Raw genomic sequence first — 10077 nt, 5'->3', positions numbered from 1 at the left:
TAAAAAGTTTCGCAAAAGACGCACACACGCGCGCACACACGTTTTCGATGAGAGGGGGCAAAAAAAGTTTAGCGCTGACCAATACTTCTCGTCTAATTCCCAAGGACAATTCAGACAAATAGTGTGCTGCGACCAGTCATGGCAGAACAGAGCAAGCAAATATTAAAAGTTAAAAGCGGGTAGGTTTTGCGACCCAATCAGCACGTATTGCCAAAGGGGAAATTCTGATGATACTGTTCCTTTGCGCTCTCTTTCCCTGAGTCAGTCAGGCTGATCATAGACACAAGAATGAGCTAATTTTCAGAAGATAGTGTTTTAGTACTCATTGGGACGTGTGGGCATTGGCATGCTCTGTGTGATATATAATGTTGTTTAAAGGAAGGGGGGGGGGGGTCAGTTGGGTTTAAATAGACAGCAGAACCCCTGTGGATTGGGTAGCTATAACAACCTCTCCGGATTTCACTCCCTGGTTTGAAGCTGCTAAAATGCAAAAATAAAAATCTGTGAAGTGCTAGAGAATTTCTCAATCTTGCTGGCATCTTCTAGTTTCCCCTTAGTTTGTGATGTTTTCATTAAGAAATTGTAGATTTAAAGCACTCTAAAACGCAATTTCTATTTTCAGGAGCAGTATCGTTACAGCCACGACCATGTAAATGTCATGTGTCAAAACGATTTAGTAGAGAGTTTCATAGCAAATTAAGATGCGTATTTAAATGAATATTCATATTTAAAACGGTTTGGGTTTTATAATAAAAATCATTAGCACAGATTACATTATTGGTGATTGTTTTGTATTTGTTCATAACTGATTTTTTTTTTTTTTTACATTAAAGCTGACTGCTGTGAGTGGCAGCTAAGCTCCACCCTTCCACACTTCTTTACCAAATTTTACTCAGTTAATTTTTAAACAGTTAAACAAAAAAAGTTGAAAAAGAATAGCCTGCATTTGTCAATTTGCCTGTTGAATGGGTGTTTATATTATAGGCTATTATGTTATTTAATATAATATAATATAATATAAAATAATATAATTTATACTATTATATTATTGCTTGCATGTAATGTGTAATTATATGGTTTTACAATGGGTTTTGTACATTAGGCTATGCCAAACTCCTGATCGGTCGATGTGTGAAATATTACATGTCCCTTTGATATTTGGGGTGTGTGTAGGTTGTGCGTTTTTATTTAGGATATTTGGACTGGAATCGCAGATCTCGTTTACCTTTGGGCTGCTGAAAGGTATAGCGACTTTCTCCGTCATTGTAAACAGCCGAATGACAGGAGACTCCGTCATATTCCTGAATTTCAAGGGAAACAATATCACCTTTCGCTTCTGTTTAAGGAAAGATTCAGTTTGTTCCGTGTTTCTAATAGTTTTCAGTGTCAAGAGGCTGTTAGGTGAGAAACGGAAGTGGAGGTGTCTCTGTCATCGATGACACTGATGCATATCTAAGATCTCCTCTTTGAAAGTAGCAGAACAGGTGTATGGTTTCCCAACCAAACGACTCCCGAGTAGCCTAAACCATTTCCTAGATCATTTAGTTGATAATAGATATTGTAATGACTACAAGAAAACAAACAAATAGCCTAGATAGGTGGAACTGGAAGACGATCTAACTGGCGGCGGTGTTGATTAAATTTACAATAGGCCTACGCTCTTTCGTTTTTACTGACGAGATGAGCGTTTCCCAAATTTCGCTATATCGCTTCAAATGAAATTTTAGGTTTATGTTGTCAAAACCATCTTTGACATCAGTAGAAGCATTCTTTAATTTCACTAGCTTTGCCTTTACCCTTATAAAATGTCCATGGTAGGCCTACACAAAGGACAGAATTTTGTCACATATTGTCATAATTAGGAATGCAATTATTTATTTATTTATTCATTCATTCATTCACTCACTCACATTCACATCTTGTGTAAGGTCATCCTTAAGTAGTTTTTGCTTGCACTACCATCTAGTGGTACACATAACAGTTACATGTATCTATAGAGGTTCTCAACAGTTTTGGGGCTGAGGAACACCAAAGGTCAATTAGGCCAAGGAACACAGACTTATGGTTACTGATTAGGATGATTGTCACACACATTATAGGCTATTACAGTTGGGTGTTCATTCTCATGTTCTGGAGCTGAAAGGCAAGTTATGCCTTTATTCACAGATTGGGAAAGGTGATTTTATTCTGTTGCTTGACAAAGGAAAGGCTGCTACCAAAGTTGTGAGAATCCTAGTTTCTCAAATTGGTCGCTTGATGTGATGTTTCTGTTGCTAGAGCAGACAGGTGGAAAAGGTAGTTAAATCCAGCAATTGCAGCATATCATAACAACCATAGGTAGCGGGCCTAGGCTACTTAGAAGGAGTCGCGAGATGGATCACATCATGAAATCAAACTGAGGATGGTGGCCTACAAATAAAAAAGAAGTTGTAAATCTCTGACAACCTCAAACCATTTTTAATTCAGAAGCTGTGTGTCATTGACACATTCAAAAATGTGAACTATAGTTTGCATGGACAGGATTAAAATGTTGCTCTATAATAAATTACTGGATGGAATCATAAATTAGTTTTATGATTTTATAAAACTAGCCTACCGGTTTAGTCAGACATGTGGGATTTAATGACTTAACATATTTCTGGCCTCCGATAAGATAAGGCAAGATTGAATGACTGGCCAAACCAAATGTCCTGTGCCATTTTTGGTTTAAAGGTACAAAACTCTAACCTGTATTCATGCTCCTGAGGGTGCATCACCCATCTGGTGCCTACATCTTCTCCAGGCTTACACTGTGAGTTAATGTCTGTCACGTCGGATACCGGCCACCGAGGTGTCCTGTTATGGAATGAATGGTTGTTATAGTTACCATTCATTGATATGGAACAGTGATTAAATTTGTTTTCCAGATCTACTTTATAGGTGTGCCGTTATTCAGAATTAATAGCCACCCCACCAGCCAAACAGAAAAGATTATTTCTTCTCTCCGGGCGAAAATAATCATCATGTGCTGGAGTCCGTATTTACAAGAGCAGCAGTTTGAGTTTTGCATTTTATTTTCTTGTGAAGAACAACATCCAAGCTACAGTGGAGAGGAGACCATGAATTAATATCACATCAATCAATCAATCAATAAATACTATTACTAGAGGATGAGAGTGCAGAAGGCATAAGTACTTGTCAAGAGGAGAATGTGCAGAAGAAGAAGGTGGTTGAAGAGGGAAGAGCATGATAAGGGAAGAGCCCCACACACACACACACTTTTAGTGAGCAGTCCAAGGCACACTTGTGGAATAATGTTTTGAAACCAGCATTGTTCATTGTTTGATATACCACACCTGCCAGATAGATGACTTATCTGGGCAAAGGTTCCTATGGCATCAATTTAATGCCTAATGTATCGAGAATCAAAACCCAGGATTTGAGAACAAAAACCTTTTAACCAAGAAATTGTAACCAAGACATACAATTCTGCAAACAAGTGCACTCTTATCTATGTCAAGACCTTATAAAAGTGTTTTACAAACATAATTTAAAATGTGTAACTGTTTAATTTTGTATTTTACAAAGTAAGTCAACCTCTTTCCCTCTTCGAGAAGTCTTTTTTAGGTTTGGTTCTCTTAGTCTGGCTCTCAGTTCTGAAAGATTCCGCTTTAGTTTTGGAATGAATTTGAAAGCAGGAGGGCGGGGTGTATTGCCGGATGCTGGAGGGTGGGATCTAGTAACTCATTGGCTACTGACCAAGTGATCTGGTAACTCATTGGCTACTGATCAAGTAATCAGACCACCTATTAATCAAGCAATCGGACCACCAGTAATATAAGATTCTCACTAAAACAGATTTTGATAAAGTATGTGAAGAATATTTGAGAGAAATACAACTTTTGTGTACAGAAGGACCTTTACATATTTCGCTTCAATTAATGAAAAAATGAAAGCAAATAAAAGTGTTACATATTTTTAAGTCTGTTTTTTGTCTCCTTTTCTCATGCCCTATTTGCCTTTGGAGATGTTGGCATAGATGTTGGCACTGGAAGATGCTCACATGAGTTGTTCATTTGCAGTAACATATCATCACAGGGCCTCTGTTTACCCCTTCTCACCGAGAGACCTGGAAATGACCATTCCCAACCACCAGCAACTGGATAAGCTCTTAGAGGTGGTCTTGAGGAAATCAGACTGTTTTTCACAACGAGTCCCATTCACTGCAGTGAATTCACCATGGTTAATGTCCACAGAAATGTTTGCGCTTGGCTTAGAGAAGAAAAGGCTCTCATGCAACATACATTTTATACTTTGAGCAAGTGGGTGGTTGGTCAAAGTGTGATGCATGGCTTTTTTCCACCTGCCGTCACCTTTGGCACTGTAGCCAAAGTAAGTTAGGTTTTATTCAGTGATGAAAACCATGTGTTAAACAGCAACAGCTAAACAACATTAAGAAAGCCAAGTGTTCTTTTTCAAACAAGCCCGTTGCTGTGAAGGTTAGCTGGCCCTGTGTGGCTCACCTGCCTTCCACAGCAGCAGAGCTAAGCTGCAGGAATGTAATACCTGTAGCCTGCAGGTGTGTGTGCACCCGATGACCCCCGGCGCTACGCGGGACTGCAGCTTCCTGATTAGTCTACGTGACCTCAACTGCAAGGATTTCTGTGGCCTGGAACAACCACCCCTGAAAGAAAGAAATGAATGCAGGTGTGTGTGTGTGTGTGTGTGTGTGTGTGTGTGTGTGTGTGTGTGTGTGTGTGTGTGAGAGAGAGAGAGAGAGAGAGAGAGAGGTTCATTCTTGAATGGTGGATGGTGATTGCTGAGGAAGGGAGGACTGGGCCAATTTTGTTTTTCCTCATAAGGTCATTCACATGGCAACCATCAGAAACACATTGTGTTTGCACAATTTGCATACCACTGTCTGATATTACATTTAGAATTCCTTCATGATGTCAGAATGCTCATTGTGCTTTTATTTGGCATGTTTTACATGACCAATCATGCAGGAAAACGGGAAAGTAGTGAAAAAGCAGGAGTCAGGGCTGTGAGCTGTGTTCCATCAAACTCCTAGTTGACTTTAAATCTTCATTCTTTCAACACACTTCGCCATTCACTTTTTCCTGAGGGCAACAGACAGACGTTGTGTCAATATTATGGCGCGTCCATGCGCCCTCTTGCCTATACTGACCTCACCGGGACCATGATGTCACCCGGGCATGATGTAAAGGCATGGCCATATCCAGCCCAGCTTCCTAAGTGAGACCACCCTTCACATCAGCTGCACACCAGCACCAGCGCTCTGCAATAAAACCTAAAAATCTTACCCTCTTGCACCCAACTGATACTGTTCATTCCTCCAGTATTCTTGCATGTCGTATAGCTTTTATAACTGCTATAGCATGCAGACACTGGGGTAGTTCTTTTTTTTAATCCATGTCTCTGTTATTCAAAAGGACTGATAATGAGGAACTGTACGAAACGAATGTGAGAAAGAGTGTCAAATAATGAAAATGCCATCACTAACAGTGTGTTATCTCCAAGCTTGGAAGGACTACAAGGTCATTTAAATTATGTTCAGGATTAAGACTTTTAAAAGTAACACAATGTAGGAAGGAACTCACCTTTTTGTCAGTTTTCAACATACTTGCTTCCAATCGGCAAAGTCAGACACCATTTTCTATATTGTAAATCAGTGTTGCATTGAAAATGAATTTGAATCTGTCATTTTAAACTGAAAGAACTCCTACTTTGTGTTGTGTTTCTTTAAAGTACTATGTGTTAGTGCTGTGTGGCAAAAAACCTTTATTTTCAGCCACTAGATGTCAGCCTTGTTCTGAATGTTTGTTAAGTGTTTAACAACATGCAGAGGAAGTGACTCAAGGGATGGTGAAGTGCTCTGTGTACTGCAGATTACTCATTACTTATATGTGCCGGCGATTTTCAAAGGAAGCTTAAATCAATATTTGATTAAATGTGATTGGGTTTAGTGACCTATTGTTGGATCTGCATTGTGAAGTACTGTGACAAACAAAACAGTTCATTTGTCCAGACACAGTGCTTTCCTTTACTCTTTGGTTGGTTTATCAGTGCCTACCCTCAAACTAATGAAAGTTTAGAGTCACAGTTTTCCTCTTGACATATTTTGAATAAGATGACTTTCCATTTTCATGTTTCACGACACTTTATTGTGTTTGCTGAAATGTGGCCAGCATGTTCTTTTTTGAAAACTCTCCAGCAACATTATGTGCTGGTAAACAATATTATGTGTGACAAAGGAGCACAACCTGCTGTTTAAACAGTGATATTTCTCCTCTTGCTGTGCCCTGTTTGCCATTGAAAGGTTTCCAAAGGAAAGGGAGGGGAACTTGGTCTTGATAAGTGGTGTAAGATGAGACACACCCCTTGGAGCACACACCTAGAAATCGACTCATCACTTCCCCGCAAATCTGCCTCACAGCCTGCGCACAGAGCCTGGTGTCGTGCTGTCATTTCCAGAGGCTGTGCATTGTCATTAACCTCATTTGCCATCCCCCTCCCCTCTCCACTGAGCTCACATGGCACAGGATATCTGATGAAATAGGGTGGACTGTACGTTTCGGTAAAGCATATCGGGAACGACCAAGGCAATTTGCAGCAGCCCCCCCACCCCCACCTCTCCCTCGTCAATTCACATTATCCATGGAGAGGGAACAGAAGTCAGGAAGGGTGGGATGCTGCCATTCCTCCCATAGATGACCAGGGCTTATCTGAGTCCGGCCTTTGATCAGGACGTTCTTCCTCACAAGGACTTTCCCTAAGCTGTCACTTCTCTGATAAGGTACCGGAGAAAGGCAAGGAGGGGAAGGGAGGAGAGGAGAAGGGGAGGGAGGGGGGGGGGACAGGGCAAAGAGTAGCTCAGAGATGGAACCCTAGGGGAAGGGGTTGCCCTTAGTGGAGGGTGGAGAGACCACAGGGTATGTCCTCACCACCCACAGACTTTCATCAGTCACACTCCTGACAGAGAGCCCAGCCCTCCCCTCCCAGCCCCCCAGTCCGCGTTCTCTCTATTGCTGGGTCAGTCTAGGTCAGCGCTGGCCGCTGTGTGGCACAAGTCATGAGCAATTGATCCCAAGCGTTAAGCATTTTTGTCCATGTTTCCACTGCGGGCTTCCTGTGCAAAAAGCGACCTGTGCTCAGGTGTTTGTGTTCCAGTCACACTGCTGCGATGTGCTGTGAGCGAGAGAGAGAGTGAGCGAAGCGCCCTGTTGTTATTGGCAGGTCACTGTGGCATGTCTGCGGTGATGCCGCATGTGTGAAACACAATGTGTGCTTAAATACCTGGGGGAGTTCTTAGACCGAAAGGCAAACACTGGCGGCTGGAGATGTGTCAGTCTGTGTACATCGCCCAACAGTGGGGCTCTCGATCTCGAAACCTGTGAACTGCTCCAATCTTGTGGCTGAAGCACAAAGCCAACATTCATTAACTATTCTGATGAGTTCTGGAAAATTCAAGGAAAAGCGGAAGACAAGGCATACGTGGACAGACTTAAGGCATTCCCCTTGTGTTCCATCTACAAGACTAAGACATCATAAACAAGAAACTGACAGTTTAAAGAACAGCTCCAAATGCTGGGAAAGGACCTTAAACAGAAAGGAAAAAGTTTAGTACTTTTACCAGAAAACCTGTGAGCCATTAAATATTTTTGTATAATATTTAAATATTTAATCTGTAACTCAAGAGCTTCAGAGAATCCTTCACAAATCCAATCTTAAACAGCAGCTTATGACAAGGTTAGCTCATTAAGACCTATCACCTTGAGATACATCTCTTTCTTGAGACAACCTAACAACCTACCAACAACCTACCAACCTCCCCTGCTTTATCATCCCTTGAGGCATTTAACCAAAAAATTGGTGCTATTTCCATGGCATACCGACACGGTCATAGTGGGGCAGACGTGTCACAACACGCAAGTGCATATTAGCTGAAGAATTCCTCTGCATTTTCCTGAGAAATGTGCAACAACAATAGCTTACCAGCTTGGTCTGAACTAGTCCTTAGACTCCAAATCCTCTCATTCAGAGCTGTCCCTTCCTCATACCTGGGGTGTTCCCCTTTAAACTATCTATTTAATCCCAAATGAAATGGAATGATATCTGTCAACCAGATATTTCCAATGATCACAATACCTATTTGGAGATGGAATGCATTCCACAAACACCTTTAGAGCATAGAGGCAAGATCAGACATTTGTATCACTTGAAAGCGTGAGCAGCATTGCATTGCAATGATTCTTGCCCCCAAAACCGCGCCTCTTTCACCTCTGCCGTAGAGTCGGAGAGAGCAGTGTGGGTAAACACATGGCCACAGTGGTGGGACAGGTAAAGAGCGTCACTGCAGAAAGGGCTCTCGAAGCGTGGGCTTCTTGGGTTGGATCAGTAGCATATAGTCTGAGCCTGAGGAGTGATGCCGCAGGATCCATGAGAGCCAAGGCCTGAGACAACCCAGTGGTGCAGACGGCCAGACGCACCGTCAGCCTCCAACCTCCAAGCCACAATTGATGTCTGGGGCATCGTGAGCACTCCAGGCAGCCGGGAGCTGCTGAGGGCGGGTGGGGTGGGGTTTAAGGGTGGTGGTGGCAGGGCCAGTCGGTCGGATGTGATTTTCATTCTTCATATGCAGAGGGATGGTATTTGGGGGTGAGGTCAGGCCCTCGGCCAATAGGAGCGGGATAGAACACGCGAGGGATGGATGGGAAACTGGGCAGGAGTGACTCATGTGAGCTGAGAATTTCTAATTACCTTTCGTGCTTCGTTTGTGAAATGTTCTGTGCAACAGCTTTGCCATGCGGCACACATGTGGTTGTGCAATGCCAACAGCAAAGCCAGCATATTCATTATTTTCCAACTGGTGGATAGACCTGGCAAACTCCCTCACTCCTTCACTGAGAACTGTCTCTTGGCCTGAGAATCAAAGTCAAATACGCATTTGTCCCGTTCTTCTCTCCATCCATGCAACCATCACAGCATATGAACCAGACATGCAGAACATGGGCTCCCACCCCAATCAGAGCCCAGAGAGGCGCTCCTCATCCCTGATGTCCACACCTGCATGCTGCCTGGCTCAGCTACACTACAGTGGTTACCTCTCGACCTGAGTGACACCTGCATTCCCCAATCCTGAGAGCAGACCTCAGGTATTCCCGATGCTGGGGATCTGACAGCTGGCAAGCACTGTAAATAAAGGAGATCCAGAGTTTACCACATCACAGACATTCATCAGCGTGCTGTCACACAGTCGAATGAGTGTAACATAAGCCTGAGAGATAGTTAGACAGACAGCTCTGAGAGAGGAGCACAGAGAGAGAGAGAGATACAGTATGCATCTGTAATGAGGGACGGTCAGCAATGCTGCCAAGAAAAAGGTTCAACCTGGCAACATTTTAATTCCTGTTCTCATTTTAACAGCTAATACCAAGTATCCTCTGGAACGGTACTACCCATCAGCTATGGACACGTGAATATGATAAATGTGTTGCGGAAAATCAATCATACATTCTTAGCCATGCTAAATTAATTTGAAAATTTAAAGGTGTTTCTCTAAGTTCCCGCATACTAAGGCATGTTGCCAGTTTTTCTTTCTCCCACTCTTTTTGGTCTTTATCTCTCAGTAATGATGTGTGGCCCAGAGAACTGGAACTTCAATAAGCAGAAACTTGGCAACACATTCCTATAGCCCACATGCCAGTGGCACTATGATCTCTCCAATGAACAGATCTTCAATACTGTATTTTTCAGGGATGAATAGGATTCATCCCCTCTTCTGGCATGTCCCTTCCCCAGGTGTAGTGCACAGAGGGCTGGACTTTTCTCAAAAGCAGATCCCTATCTCCCTTCTCAACCCACTGCCAAAACAAAGGTGAGTGTACACCCGGGTAGGAGTGGATGGAGGCAGAGAGTGTTTGGGGGTGTGCAAATGTTTCTGCTTTCGTGCCATTCATCATTTTTAACAGGGATATATCACAACAGCTGTAACACAGTTTCACTCGCACAATATGAATTACACGCCCTGGCCTGATTGTCAGTTAGTGCTGAAGCAATGTAACAAATACTCAGCTA

Source organism: Alosa alosa, chromosome 1, assembly GCF_017589495.1.
Source record: "Alosa alosa isolate M-15738 ecotype Scorff River chromosome 1, AALO_Geno_1.1, whole genome shotgun sequence".
In the NCBI taxonomy this organism is placed as follows: Eukaryota; Metazoa; Chordata; class Actinopteri; order Clupeiformes; family Clupeidae; genus Alosa; species Alosa alosa.
The sequence above is the reverse complement of the archived record's forward strand: the minus strand, read 5'-3'. Positions refer to the sequence as shown.